Source organism: Schistocerca nitens, chromosome 9, assembly GCF_023898315.1.
Source record: "Schistocerca nitens isolate TAMUIC-IGC-003100 chromosome 9, iqSchNite1.1, whole genome shotgun sequence".
Classification (NCBI taxonomy): Eukaryota; Metazoa; Arthropoda; class Insecta; order Orthoptera; family Acrididae; genus Schistocerca; species Schistocerca nitens.
Genome location: NC_064622.1, coordinates 315,849,464 through 315,864,898, shown reverse-complemented (window position 1 = coordinate 315,864,898; position 15,435 = coordinate 315,849,464). Strand labels below are relative to the sequence as shown.

Sequence of the window (15,435 nt, the reverse complement as noted above, 5' to 3'; positions counted from 1 at the left end):
GAACGGTTCACGCATAGCCCTCCTTACGCTAACTTTGATATCGTTTAGCTTCTGTTTGTCTGAGAGGTTTTGGCTGCGTTTAAACTTGGAGTGAAGCTCTCTTTGCTTTCGCAGTAGTTTCCTAACTTTGTTGTTGTACCACGGTGGGTTTTTCCCGTCCCTCACAGTTTTACTCGGCACGTTCCTGTCTAAAACGCATTTTACGATTGCCTTGAACTCTTTCCATAAACACTCAACATTGTCAGCGTCGGAACAGAAATTTTCGTTTTGATCTGTTAGGTAGTCTGAAATCTGCCTTCTATTACTCTTGCTAAACTGATAAACCTTCCTCCCTTTTTTATATTACTATTAACTTCCATATTCAGGGATGCTGCAACGGCCTTATGATCACTGATTCCCTGTTCTGCACATACAGTCGAAAAGTTCGGGTCTGTTTGTTATCAGTAGGTCCAAGATGTTATCTCCACGACTCGGTTCTCTGTTTAATTGCTCGAGGTAACTTTCGGATAGTGCACTCACTATAATGTCACTCGATGCTCTGTCCCTACCACCCATCCTAAACATCTGAGTGTCCCAGTCAATATGTGGTAAATTGAAATTTCCACCTAAGACTATAACATGCTGAGAAAATTTATGTTAAATGTATTCCAAATTTTCTCTCAGTTGATCTGCCACTAATGCTGCTGAGTCGGGAGGTCGGTAAAAGGAGCCAATTATTAACCTAGCTCGGTTGTTGAGTGTAACCTCCACCCATAATAATTCACAGGAACTATCCACTTCTACTTCACTACAGGATAAACTACTACTAACAGCGACGAACACTCCACCACCGGTTGCATGCAATCTATCCTTTCTAAATACCGTCTGTAACTTTGTAAAAATTTCGGCAGAATTTATCTCTGGCTTCAGCCAGCTTTCTGTACCTATAACCATTTCAGCTTCGGTGCTTTCAATCAGCGCTTGAAGTTCCGGTACTTTACCAACGCAGCTTCGACTGTTGACAATTACAATACCGATTGCTGCTTAGTCCCCGCATGTCCTGACTTTGCCCCGCACCCGTTGAGGCTGTTGCCCTTTCTGTACTTGCCCAAGGCCATCTAACCTAAAAAACCGCCCAGCCCACGCCACACAACCCCTGCTACCCGTGTAGCCGCTTGTTGCGTGTAGTGGACTCCTGACCTATCCAGCGGAACCAGAAACCCCACCACCCTATGGGGCAAGTCGAGGAATCTGCAGCCCACACGGTCGCAGAACCGTCTCAGCCTCTGATTCAGATCCTCCACTTGGCTCTGTACCAAAGGTCCACAGTCAGTCCTGTCGACGATGCTGCAGATAGTGAGCTCTGCTTTCATCCCGCTAGCGAAACTGGCAATCTTCACCAAATCAGATAGCCGCCGGAAGCCAGAGAGGATTTCCTCCGATCCATAGCGACACACATCATTGGTGCCGACATGAGCGACCACCTGCAGATGGGTGCACCCTGTACCGTTCATGGCATCCGGAAGAACCCTTTCCACATCTGGAATGACTCCCCCCGCTATGCACACGGAGTGCACATTGGTTTTCTTCCCCTCTCTTGCTGCCATTTCCCTAAGGGGCCCCATTACGCGCCTGACGTTGGAGCTCCCAACTACCAGTAAGCCCACCCTCTGCGACCGCCCGGATCTTGCAGACTGAGGGGCAACCTCTGGAACAGGACAAGCAGCCATGTCAGGCCGAAGATCAGTATCAGCCTGAGACAGAGCCTGAAACCGGTTCGTCAGACAAACTGGAGAGGCCTTCCGTTCAGCCCTCTGGAATGTCTTTCGCCCCCTGCCACACCTTGAGACGACCTCCCACTCTACCACAGGTGAGGGATCAGCCTCAATGCGGGCAGTATCCCAGGCAACCACAGTCGTAGTCCGATCAGGGGATGCGTAGGACGAGCTGGCCGTCCCCGACAAACCCCCATCCGGACCCCACAGTGATGCCAATTGGCAACAGCCTCAAGCTGTGTGAACGAAGCCAACACTGCCTGAAACTGGGAGCGAAGGGATGCCAACTCAGCCTGCATCCGAACACAGCAGTTGCAGTCCCTATCCGTGCTAAAAACTGCTGTGCAAAGAACGGCTGAACTAATCAACAGAGAGCGCAAACAAATCGACACAAAATTTAAACGGTTATTAAAATACAAGATTGCCTAGTAAATGCAGTAATGCTGCTACTTGCGCACTGCTGACACACTGCTCGGCGGCGGAAGGAGACTACGCGATTTTACACTATTCAGGTACTAAAACGCGATGCTACAACTCTCAAATACTATAATACGCCCGAAATTTATGAATTAAACAATGCAAGTACCAAAAACACGCAAAGAAATTAAGAATTAAACTATGTAACAAATGAGTGAGCTGGGAGTATACGACTTGCTGCTGCAGCTGCTTATCCAACGGCGGCAGGGAGCACACTGACTGTGACCAACCGACACTGACCGCTCAAAACAAAAACAGAAGACAAACGACTACGCGAATTTACACTATTCAGGTACTAAAACGCGATGCTACAACTCTCAAATACTATAATACGCCCGAAATTTATGAATTAAACAATGCAAGTACCAAAAGCACGCAAAGAAATTAAGAATTAAACTATGTAACAAATGATTGAGCTAGGAGTATACGACTTGCTGCTGCAGCTGCTTATCCAACGGCGGCAGGGAGCATGTACTTCAGTACATTTGCAAATGGAATTTATCGATCTGCAGTATAATTCCCGTTTAAAGGACAAATTTTTTTACGTAAAAACTGTCCTGAATTTTACGAAGGTTTTCCTCGGGAAGAGTTTCCCCGTCTCCACAATGAGGCTGCAAAAGTTATATCAGTGTTTGGATCGACATACGTGTGCGAAAGGTTTATTACGATTATGAAACTAAATAAGGATTACGTGGCAATCTGAGTGACGAAAATATGAGAAACTGCCTGCGTTTGTCCGTGTACCGTCAGTTTGTGCCGGATATGTACTTTATAATGTCTACAGTGAACCAAAAATAATTAAATTAATGGTGATAATTTTGTTTCATTTGTCATACGTTTTGTTGAGAATCGTAGTAATTGCAAATTTTGAACAGTAGTTCCAGAATATAAAATTTGCTTGTATCACATGTAGTTGGAATCACTTATTCCGCATCATACTGCATGCTGTAGACTACTTTCAAGTGTGTTTCTATATCTCAGCCTAAATGTTGTAAGAATTTTGCGAGTGACGATGTGAGAAGCACGATATTGTTGGTGTAATGCAGTTTCAAACCCAGCGTATTGTTATTTTTCTGTAGGTGTACGAACAGCCAACAAAGATTCAGTATTGCTCAACATGATGTGTTGTACAGAGCTTAATGTTATCAAATGTCGTAATATGAAACTAATCCACATGCTAGCAGGGCGGTGTTCCTTACGCGAATGCACTGTCGCGTGCGGCGTGTTCATAGTTCCCGGCATGCGCGCACAGTCAGCTGGTGTGGTAGTGGGGGACGTGTGACGTCAGAAGAGAGCTATTCGCACGCGTGTGAATGCTCGGCACGTGTGCATGCAAACGTGCCGCGTTCTTTGCCGTCCCTGTGATATACGGTAGCATCAGCTTATTGATCATAAACATACCTCAACAGCATAATACACATCGTCGTCGTAATAATATCATAACACCTCACTGAAATCTCAAAAACGCCGTAGCTTTCTGCAATAATTTCAAAAAGTAAAAAAAATTCTCTGCTCATTTCAATAGTGTCATCTACCTCAAACGTACTTTAAAAATCATGATCCCATACCAAATACATCATACAAAGCTCACATAGTATTACAATGGTTCCGAAAAAATATGAAGAGTTCACGAAGTAAAGACAAAATACAATTTCATAAGTGTGAAGTTATCCAACTGTGTAATTGCGTAAACATGTGTCACTGACGTAGTAAAAAATGTTTGTCTCTCTCAGTTAAATGATCAGATAGCTGTGTATTTTATGTGTTGGAGAAATATGGTACCGATGTGTAAAGTTGTATAAGCAAATACCATGTGCTTGCCAAACACATGGTACACAAAGTAGGCGTGTACCCCCTGAGGGTTAAAGTAATTATACCCTTAGGTGTTACAGATTACAGAAATGGAATGAAACGTATCACGGAAAACTTTCTTTGTAATTCAAAAATCTTCAAAAATAAATGTTTTAAGTACAAAATTAATCACTCACATAGTGTACTCCCGCGCTAAATTGTGCGTCTTGTTGTGACAAAATCTCTGTCATTACTTGAGGGTAAAAAATGTGCCAAGTGTCGTAATTATCGTCGTCGGTAAGCAAAGTTCTGTGGAAGTCAATGTGCTTACCTCGTATTAAACAAAAGCGACATGCTATGCGTATAGATATCATAGTTATTACGTACAGTACCGTGATCAAGAAAGTACTACACTGTAACGTATTGTTGTGCTACGAAAAAGGCTGTCACATTGTAGCTATAACACAAAAGTTACGACTAAAACATGTTTTACTTTCCAGAAGAATTCAGAAAAACTGTGCAGATATAAAGCAGATACAGCACAAAAGCAACAGTGTAAATTGTGTCACACATTAGTAGCGTCGTGATATAATCGTCTAGCTGTCAAAGAAACCCAATAATAAGTCATCTTTAATCTCACAGAAAGTACTTCAAATAAAGAATGTATTTTCAAGTAAACCAAAATGTTGGATTAAAATCTCAGTAGCAGTATATGTTGTAAGTTGGGGGGGGGGGGGGTTAACGGCGCTCAACTACTGAGGTCATTAGCTGTTGTAAGTATGTAAGCCTTTTACTCGTTACGTAATCAAGCAACTAACAAGCAAGAATGTACACACACAATAACACTGTGTCCTCTGTTCACTATAACAATGCATTTGTAATTACTTGTCTAAATAAGTTCCCTAGATTCTTGACTGGATAGTTAACTTTAAAACACAGTTGTATGTTAAAAGTTGCATGTTAAATGTGTGACAAAGAGTACTACTAACGTGAAGTGAAAAATGTTATAGGAAAGACTAAGTTAAAAAAACAGATTATCTCTCAATAAACGGTTTTACATGTGAAATGTGGCACAAGCCATTACTCTTCCTACTGTGCAGAGCTCCAGCTTCAACGGAATTATCATGTGGTATATGGTACATCGGTAAAGAATGCTGAAATTTTTCTCAAGGTTAGTGTCTATGTTATTTTTCTCTGAGCCAGCCGGCGCACGTGGCTGCCTGTGGTGCGAGTCATTGTCTGTCTCTTTGTTGGCGCGCGTCGTTATTAGGATTAGGAAACCTAACTTCTACAAATTCACCTTGTCGAGCTGGCCCTGCCCTGTTTGAATCCCGCCAGTTCTGATGAAATTCAGGTCTGTCGTTATGTCGGTAGTTTACATAGTTTCTTTTTTGTCGGTCATGTGGTGTAGAATTTCTCCCGGAATCGTAACTGCGCGGTGGACCGTTGCGTCTGAAGTTGTTCTGTCTCCCTTGATAATAATTGTTTTGGTTCCCATATAGTCTGTTTCTATTGTTGTCTCTGTCACATTCATTACTATGGAAATGCGCTCTTTCTCTGTAATTATTACTACTCTGCCAACGGTTGTAATACGGGTGGTGTCTGCTTTGGTCATGATTTGCGTTGTAAGAATAGCCTTGTTGTGTCCAGCTATAATTTCTTTCATCACGGAACTGTGACGGATGTGACCTGTAATTGTTGTGTTCCTGTTTTCACGTCTCGCAATTGTCAATATCAATTTCAAATTCTTGTAACAATCCCTGAAAAGCTTCAATGTCGTCTTTGCAACGTCCTGCCAAAGTAATATGTCGTAAATGTTCAGCAAATGATTAAGCAAATGCGGACGAGTTCTGAGGGGCTGTATGGGTTTGAAAGATACTGATTCTTATGTAACATGTCTTCAAAATATTTCACAAGACTGGAAAATATAGATAGTTCGAAATGTTTCATCTTGTGTAGCTTGAGACCAATAAGATGAGAGGAAGGCATGATAAAATTCTCCTTCACTGTGACAATCGTGAATGACCCATCGCATTCTTACAGCTTGTTGGTTCTCTAAGTAGTCACACATAAATTCTAACCTGTGCTCCAGTGACCAGTTGGGAGGAAAACAACGAGAGAATTGATGGAGCCATGCTTGTGGATGAATGTCGTTTCCAGAATTCTTTTGAATTTACGTGTAGTAATGAACAGCTTATAGTCAAAATCATCATGTCAGCGAGTTGCATATCGGTCATTGTTACTTCGTTTCGGCGGTTCCATCTCAAAATTCGGTGCACCTTGCCAATTTCTTTCATAATTTCCGAAGTGCCCCGCGTTACTATTTTGTGGCTGTTCCGTATTTCTATGTCCCTCTTCCCGTATTGGAGCGCGAGTGTCCTCTGAAATATGTAAGTCTTGCGTTACCTGCGTCAACTGATCTTGTACTTCCCGGATTTCTATTTTGTACTGTGTATTGAATTGATTTTGATTCTGTTTGAATTTTCTAATTTGTTCATACTCTTCTGTGTCATTGAAGGCTACGGGTCTTGTGTCATTCAGATCATCATCTACCTTTGTAGGTAAGTTAGTGAACTGATCCGAACGTTCGGCTACTTTCTCCGATAGTGAACAGATTTCCTCAGTGTGTTTTTCTGAACCAAGTTTCAGAGTGTCCCTTTGTGTTGAAATCGTATCTACTGTGTCCTTTAAGTTTTCCTGAGTTTTTGCAAGTTACATAACCGAATCGGTAGATGCAAATTAGTCAATTTTAGCTTGCAAGGTGTTGTGATTTGCATGAACAATAGTTTGCAGTTCTTTTATGGCTGCTTCGTGATTCTGTAATGCATTTTCACGACGCGAAAACATAGGTTGAAAATGGTCAAAAATTAAAGTTTTTACGTCATAACAGACTTCTTTATATTTCGATTCGATTTTAAGTTAACTCAACAGTTAAACCTTCACGTGTTTGTTCAAGCGTTTGTTCCATTGTGTCTAACTTTTGAAGATTTGGTCCCATTTGTTGCATTAATAGTAATAACAATGCACTGGTGTCTAAAACATGTTCCTCAGTGCTATTCGGCAGTGCATTTGAACCGGCAATATTCGCATTTTGAAAAGCAGAAAATGAGTCTTGACTTATTTGAGAAAACGATGAGGACGCAAAACCTGAATCTACAGTATTAGCAAGATTGTGTCCTGCCATTTCGGATTCCTGAGGCGAGCTCTTGCCGACCGATCGATCGATAATGCTTCCCTGTTCACTAATTGTTTCACTGTCTACACCATTATTTGCAGCCTGCTCCATTTCCCTATGCACAATTACCAAATTACTACTTTGAACATTAGTTAATTCACTAAACGGTGGCGCTAACACACTGCTTTCGTCTTCACTGTCATTTCTTAGTTTCCTTTGGAGCCTAGTATTACGTTTTTCACACGCCATTATTGTCACAATATTTCACACGATAACACAGAAAAGCACAATTTGAAGAGCAAAATAAGAAAACACATTAGCACAGCACTGAAAGTAATATCTAGTTAATTGCAAGCGCAGTTGCGAAATACTTGGTGCAAATCTGCATGCATGCCACAACTGTTTTACTGTAAAACGATGAAAAACTACAACTTCAAAGAAGATTCTCTCTACAATTAGGCGCTAGCAATAAACAATAGCCACACTAATTACACAAACTACAAGAAAAAATCAGAAGATTCCAGTGAGGTGTCCTCGACTAAGGGTCGACTTATGAAACGTCCCGTTAGAAAAATTAATGAATTACTGTGCTGGTAAGCCCCTTACAATATTTGATTTTCAAACAGCTGAGCAAAACTGAACGTACTCAGACATTTCTCTCTTTACTTATTCTGATCATCACCAAACTGACACACAATATATTTAGCGCAACGCATTTTGACTTTTAATAATCCCTACAAAAGAATGGCCCTGACTAGCAATAACCTATACCTTTCATGACTCACTTATCTCACAAAAATCTTCATTACTCGAACTACTGCAATACAGCGAGCGCCAATACTACCAGCTATATAATAGATTATAACTACTGAAGGGACTAACTACTGATAGGCGTAGTTAGCAAAATGAAAGATTTTGATAAAGAACAAACAATGTATTTACCTTAATAGTGTTCAAAAGTCATAATATATATAGCAGTTCATGACATCCAGTCTTACAAATTTACTGTCTCTGATGGACACACGTCCAGATCCGCTCTCAAAACTCCGCCATCTCTCTCCCCACATCCACCACTACTGGCGGCTCACCTCCAACTGCGCAACGCTACGCGCTGTTAACATCCAGCTGCCCAACACTACAATAGCCAACAACAATGCAAACCAGCCACAGACTGCAGACAGCATAGCTAGTGATTTTCATACAGAGCGCTACGTGGGGTTACTAATAAAAAAACCTAAACAGCCGACTTACACTGTGATTTACACAGAAGGTTGTCTTTATTCAAGGAATTCATTCATCAGTCTCTCACGATTGATTCTGCTATTGTTTGAAATGATGACAGCAGAAAACTGGACAGATCGTTTGCTACGTCTTCTGCATTACCTATCTTTAGCTGAAAAACAATTCAGATATGTTTTAGATACTTTGTAAATTTCTCTTACGTGAATGACTCATTTATTACGTTTGTTAAGAGGGCTTGTATACACTCTATCCATTCTATGTGCACATATAGTGGTACATCATCTAAGCCTAATGACCGTGTGTTTTTAAGGTTTTGCGCTGTTTTACTGAGTTCATACTCTGTGAACGGTACTAACAAGTAGTAATACAGGGTGATTCAAAAAGAATACCACAACTTTAGGAATTTAAAACTCTGCAACGACAAAAGGCAGAGCTAAGCACTATCTGTCGGCGAATTAAGGGAGCTATAAAGTTTCATTTAGTTGTACATTTGTTCGCTTGAGGCGCTGTTGACTAGGCGTCAGCGTCAGTTGATGCTAAGATGGCCTCCAAGAAGCCCTGATCTTACCCCCTGCGATTTTTTCTTATGGGGGTATGTTAAGGATATGGTGTTCCGCCCACCTCTCCCAGCCACCATTGATGATTTGAAACGAGAAATAACAGCAGCTATCCAAACTGTTACGCCTGATATGCTACAGAGAGTGTGGAACGAGTTGGAGTATCGGGTTGATATTGCTCGAGTGTCTGGAGGGGGCCATATTGAACATCTCTGAACTTGTTTTTGAGTGAAAAAAAAAACCTTTTTAAATACTCTTTCTAATGATGTATAACAGAAGGTTATATTATGTTTCTTTCATTAAATACACATTTTTAAAGTTGTGGTATTCTTTTTGAATCACCCTGTATTATTACACTAAACACACAATTATTTACCAATATTACATTAGTTTTTGGGAAACTTTTTTGGTTTATCTGTTATATCTGAAAAATACTCTTTCACCTAATTTCCTAGATGGTGTGGAAAATTTGTCACTATCTTTTATCATTATGTTATATTTCTTTATGTTTGTCTCTTGAATGCATGTATTCATTGTATATCCACATATATTGGTAATTCATCTAAGGCTATTGATTTCGTAATTTTTAGGTTATGTGCTGTTTTATTGGCATTGTGATTGATAATAAAAGCATCACACTTAATGCTTATGCATTATTTATTTACGAGTGTTATATTTGTTTTTTGGGAAACAGTTTGTAATTTATCTGCTATGTCTGAAAAGAGCTTCTCACCTAATTTCTTACGTGGCGTGGAAAACGTGTTAGTATTCCCTTATCACTACGTTATTTTTTTATTTGTTTCTTACTGTTTCCTGCTTAATGACATCCCAGACTGCTTTTTTATTATTCTGCATTGTATGTTTTTTGCCATTAAATAACTTTTTACAGCATTAGGCGCCCTCCTATAAAAATCTATATACCTGCGGATAAAATATAAGGAATCTGTATCATTATAATTATTTTTCATAGAACTAAGATGCAGAGGGGTTTGGAAATACGTCCTAATACCTGCTGCCATCCATTTGTCTTTGTGAGACATTGCTATGTTGTTTGTAATTTTGGAAGTGTCGGACAAAAATACAGCTTGAATATTATTGAAACATGATTTTATTACTATTACTTGGCAGAAATGGTTTGAGCATCCAAGATCTTTTCAGCTACATCAGACTTTTCAATTACGTTGCAATCATTGTAGTTATCCTCGTTGCACCATTTACCAAGAGATATATGCCAGAACTCAAAACTATATTTGAGACTATTTTCGTAATTTCATTTGTGAAATTTGTGGTTATGTTTATGTATCCAGACAGAATTAGGCTGAATTTTGTAGTTCGGACTATATCTGTTAATTGATTTTAAACAGCGTGTACGCTATCACTGTGTGACGACATACACACACAGCGGTTAATTTTCTGCTCATGTCAAACATTCGTAACTGATATATTGCAGTGTTTGTCTTCATTTACTGCACTATATTACTCTGCTAATTTAACCTCTGCTCCTTTTATGATATCAGTATATGATCATCCGCTCTTTCAAGTATTCCTTCAGCAACAGTCAGTCCATTCATACTCTGATAAAATTATGTGTAGGTTTCCCACGTCGATGCATCAGTGCACAGTGGCAGAAACTGATGTGCAGTTCAAAAATTGGAACTCTTCTTCAAACTACTGTATTTGATCTTGTTATTGATTGTATGTTTTGATGTAAGATTATTTAGTTTATGAAATGCCCCATATCATTTTTTCCCGTGGTTTCTTTTTCTTCAAGTAATGTAGTATTGTGGTCATTCGGTATGTCAGAATCTACCTTCTGAGTGATTATTCGAGATCTCTTTAAACTGATATAGATATTCTTTAGGCTGAGGATTCTTATATCTGAATTTATCATAGAAAAGAATAACATTTCCTACGGCGACAAAAAGTATTTGACCACGAGTACACCATCATAAGTATACGTGAAACTAAAACATCTGACGTGTCATAGCATGACAAACCATTTCCGCTAGGCCTGTGGTCTGGACAACGAAACAGACACATTGTTCGTTTTGGCCATCGCGTGAGTACGGATTGACTTGCAGCATCAATATTCAACGTGTCAACATGCCAACGGAGATCATGATCTAACAGTCATGTGAACGCGATGGAAATAGCTAGAGCAAAAGACCGTCCGGGGTGACGACTGGCCCGGTAGTAGGAAATAGGGTGGTCAAAGACTAAGTTTAGCAATAAATTTCAGTTAGTATTAGAGCATACTTTGTTTAAAAATAGTAAGAGGACGACGTATACTTGTAAAAGGCCCAAAACCACGGGGAGACTCCAGTTGGATTTCATCACGATCATGCAGAGATCTGAAATCAAATACTGAATAATAATTTAATATGGAGAGTAGACTGAAGCTTAAGAGAATCGCCCGAAAGAAGTGGAAGATCGAAGTTCTTAGGAATGACGAGCTGCGATTGAAGTTCTTTGAGGCTGTAGGGATCGCGATAATGAATATCACGGTAAGCGATTCAGTTGAAGAGGAATGAACAATAATGACAGTCAAACATAGGTACATGGAAGGTATCTGCGAAGAATCCTTAGGTAATAAAATTAATATTTCATTTATTTGACTAAAGAAGGACGTACAGAAATCTAAAATAAATAATGCTGCAGCGAAGTCAAGCTAAATGTCGGCAGAAAAAAAGGGAAGAAATTCGAAAGACAGTGTTCACCTAAGGTCTGATCCAGCTTGTAGAAAAGTCCAAAAGAGCGTTCGTTGAAATTAAGAGCTAGAGCTTCAACAGAAAGACTGTAAAGCGAATTCCAGTATTAAATGCGACGGTGACAGCGCGTAGGTGAAAAGGGCACAATGAAGGCCTTTATGCTGTGAACAACTAGTCTGTGAACGAGAGAGAAAAAGAAATATGAATAGATGTGGTAGACATAGGACATCCTGTATTAGACGCAGACATTGTTTTGTTCGTACATAGGTTCGTTGCGTTTTTGTTTTTCATGCAGGTATTCCGGTTTGCTGTGGGTTTATTTATCGATTATCACTTTGTATTTGTGGATTACTATTTCTATTTGTTTTAATGTCTGCGTTTCGTCGTTTGGATGTAGCGAGTGGAGCCGTAGACGCTAGAAAATGGAGTGCCAAGTGGAGAAATCGGAACATTTTCGACATATTCCTCTGTTTGAATTCAGCAGAGGGGTGACAGCAGCGGACGCAGCCCGAAACATTTTCGCCGTGTTTGAGGGCAATGTCATTGGACAGATAACGGCACGGAAATGATTTGCTCGTTATAAGGAGGACCGTTTTCACAACGGTTACTCTTCTGTTCACGAAGATCTTTAGAGTTGGATGAAGATCGTTTAAACTCATTAATCCACAATTATCCACATCATTGTACTCTATACCTGGAAAATATGATAAACTGTGATCATCCAGCATCGTGTAGCATTTTGATCTAATTGAGGAGGTTCAGAATTAGGGTGTATGGATATCGCATGATCTAATCCAAGCCGGCCGCGGTGGCCGAGCGGTTCTAGACGCTTCAGTCCGGAACCGCGCTGCTGCTACTGTGGCAGTTTCGAATCCTGCCTCGGGCATGGATGTGTGTGATGTCCTTAGGTTAGTTAGGATGCAATCGTAGAATAAAGACCGGGAAGATTGTGAGAAATTATACTACAACACGGTAACGCCAGCCCGCATTCTGCTAGACTGACAAAAAACATTACACAGGAGTTGGTTCGGGAAGTCATTCCATATCCACCTGTTTCACCTGATCTTGCCTCTCCTCCCCCCACCCCCCAGTGCAAGACGACTAAAAAAAAGTATCTGCTATGTGTTTCTGTTGTGTTTATTAAACTTATGGGAAAACACTACCAGGTTATGCACCAACACAGGAATAGGGTCAGTCAAATAAGGCTGAAGGAACAGAGAAAATTCCATCAGACTCTAAAAGCATAGGAAAAACTGACAACAAAACGACTATTGTCGTGTACAATCTATGAAGCTAGCGATATACCATCAGACTTTCGAAAAAAAGTCATAGGCAAAGTCTCGAAGATAGCAATTGAGTTTATGTAGTGGAACGGAAAATAAAACCGGAGGCCTGTTAGATGGCGGTTAATTACGATTTAAAAATTTAAATGCACAACATTCGCAGTTCTGACGTTGCGCTTGGTAACGAAAGCAAAACAACAGCAAATTTTTCTGAAGTCTTAATTTAAGGCTAGCTCATATTATTTGTCGACCTATAAAAATCTTTCGTCCATGTAAAGTGGTACAACATGTACGAGATTCTCACGCTAGTAGAAGTAAGCTATAGGAAATGGCGGGTAATATTGAGTATGTGCATGAAGGAACTGCGGAAAATATAAATGGAAATCATTTGAATGGAAAACTAAGAAAGAAATTCTCAAATTAAAAATAGAGGAACACAGGGATACAATCTTTCGCTACACTGCTCAATCTATACATCGAAGGAACAGTGACTGAAATATAGGAAAATTACTTGGATTGATAAAGTAGGGAATGATGTGATTCTATGAAGAACCGCCTGAGAAAATGTAAAATACTGATAAGGAGGTAGCACAGAATGGTAGGAAATGTCTTAAAATATAGGAGAATAACCAGAAGAAGCTGTAATTTGTAAATACTATAAGGAAGATAGAGGTTAGACTACATCTAATGAGTGGTTTAGGACGTGAGGGGCAAGTGCTGCTCAGAGATATTGGCACAGGAGAAAAATTTGTGTCGGGCCTCATCAGACAAGACAGCATGGCGGAGACTAAATAAGAAAGAAAAGATAACCAGCTGAATGAGACTTGTCGGTCATAAAAACAATATAACGATAATCATCTCATTTCAGTATTAAAGTGTGTACAAGTCTGCTACGTTTATTGTTGATAATTAACTATTGGAATAACTGCACAAGCACTCACGCGTTAATGGTGTGTAGATTTAGCTCGTAAGTGACGTGACTCTACACTGCAGATGAAAATTGTTGTTTAATTGGGAGGAATGGAATCATCTCGCTTTTGCACTTTTTATGACGTAGATTGTCAGAGTGTTTGGATCTGCACTCTCTGTCTTCTCTGTTGCGGGGTCAGAGCGTTTCTCACAAGCTCCTATAAATTTCAAATAATTGCATCTGTAACATACTGATCAAGACTCTTAATCAATATTTACCCCACTTACTTGTATCTAGGTAAATTGTAAGTTTGCGTTCTTGAGTGGTAGTTTTGGCGGTATGATAACATTTCAGTTCCAAATACAATTAAAACGGATCCTCCCCAATATGCTGATTCCAATTATTTCAGTCAAATTTACCGCACATCTGTCCAGAAAAGTAGACATTAGAGTATTTTACATAAAAACTTGATTTTCTTTACAGGAAGGTACCTAGAAACGAAGTTTCGAAGAGCGCTACCTCACATTTTCCTCGCCGCCTTCAGTTGGAATCGTGTACGAACATTCCTATAAGTCAGCGTGCTAGTACAAACAAAAATAAAAATATTTTATCAAGAGTACAGACTTAGCACACGTTCAGACTGAACTAAACTAGATTAAGTAAGAAATCGACGGCACATTCATAATGGAACCAATTTATTCTTATTCTTGAATTGTTTATAGAAACCTTTGTCGCCATGGCTAAGCTAGGATCTGAAGCCCACTGCTCCACAACGTGAATCTAATACGTTAACGACTGTGCCAGAATTAATAACTTCTACTTGTTCCTTTTTTCGCAACCTGTCCGCTTTAAGCATGTGTATTCAAGAATCTAGATCCTGGTCACTGTACCAGCAACAAGTTTTCAATTCATTGGAGCGAAATTCAGGATTTCGCAATCAGATAAAGAGTTACCGACGAATATTTATCTCTACAGGAAATGAGGCAGTTCGTTTAATCATGGCTAAGATCAAGATTTGATAGTGTCGCAGTTGGAAGGGCATTTCAGTTATATTCGTTGCTCAATCAGGCATCCACTGATGGACAAGGTCACCATTGCCAGTGGCGCAGGATTTAGCTGTAAAACGACTGTAAATTTCTCCTTCACAGCAATTGTGGTATCCGCTCCAGTGTTCATCAGACGCGTTTATCAGTAAGGTCAAAGGTGTGATTCTAATGTAGCAAAAATAATTAATACTGTAAAATTCGAGAGGGAATATCTTTATGAGAATACATTTATCATGAAATACGTCAAAACACTTTCCTTTCAAGTAATAAATAAACTTTTTGTTAAACGTAACTTCTTGATGAGCGCATGCTCATTCAGCTGATCCAGTAACACTTTATGTGTCGTTCGTCACGTTTGAACACGACGATCAGAAAATCTAAGAGCCTCCGCACTGCACTGCTGAAGATTTCCGCCGTTGACTTATGTTCGCCTCTGACGGCAAGTACAAGGAATGGATGTCTTGGAAGGCACTCCTGTGAAAAAAGAAAATT

The 15,435-nt window shown here is 39.9% G+C and overlaps 1 protein-coding gene across 1 annotated transcript in view; it reads right to left on the bottom strand.

Annotated features, from left to right (window-relative positions):
* LOC126204213 (trypsin alpha-4-like) overlaps nt 1-15,435 on the bottom strand; it is an 82,628-nt gene that overhangs the window by 34,529 nt on the left and 32,664 nt on the right. The gene's annotated exons all lie outside the window — the stretch shown is intronic.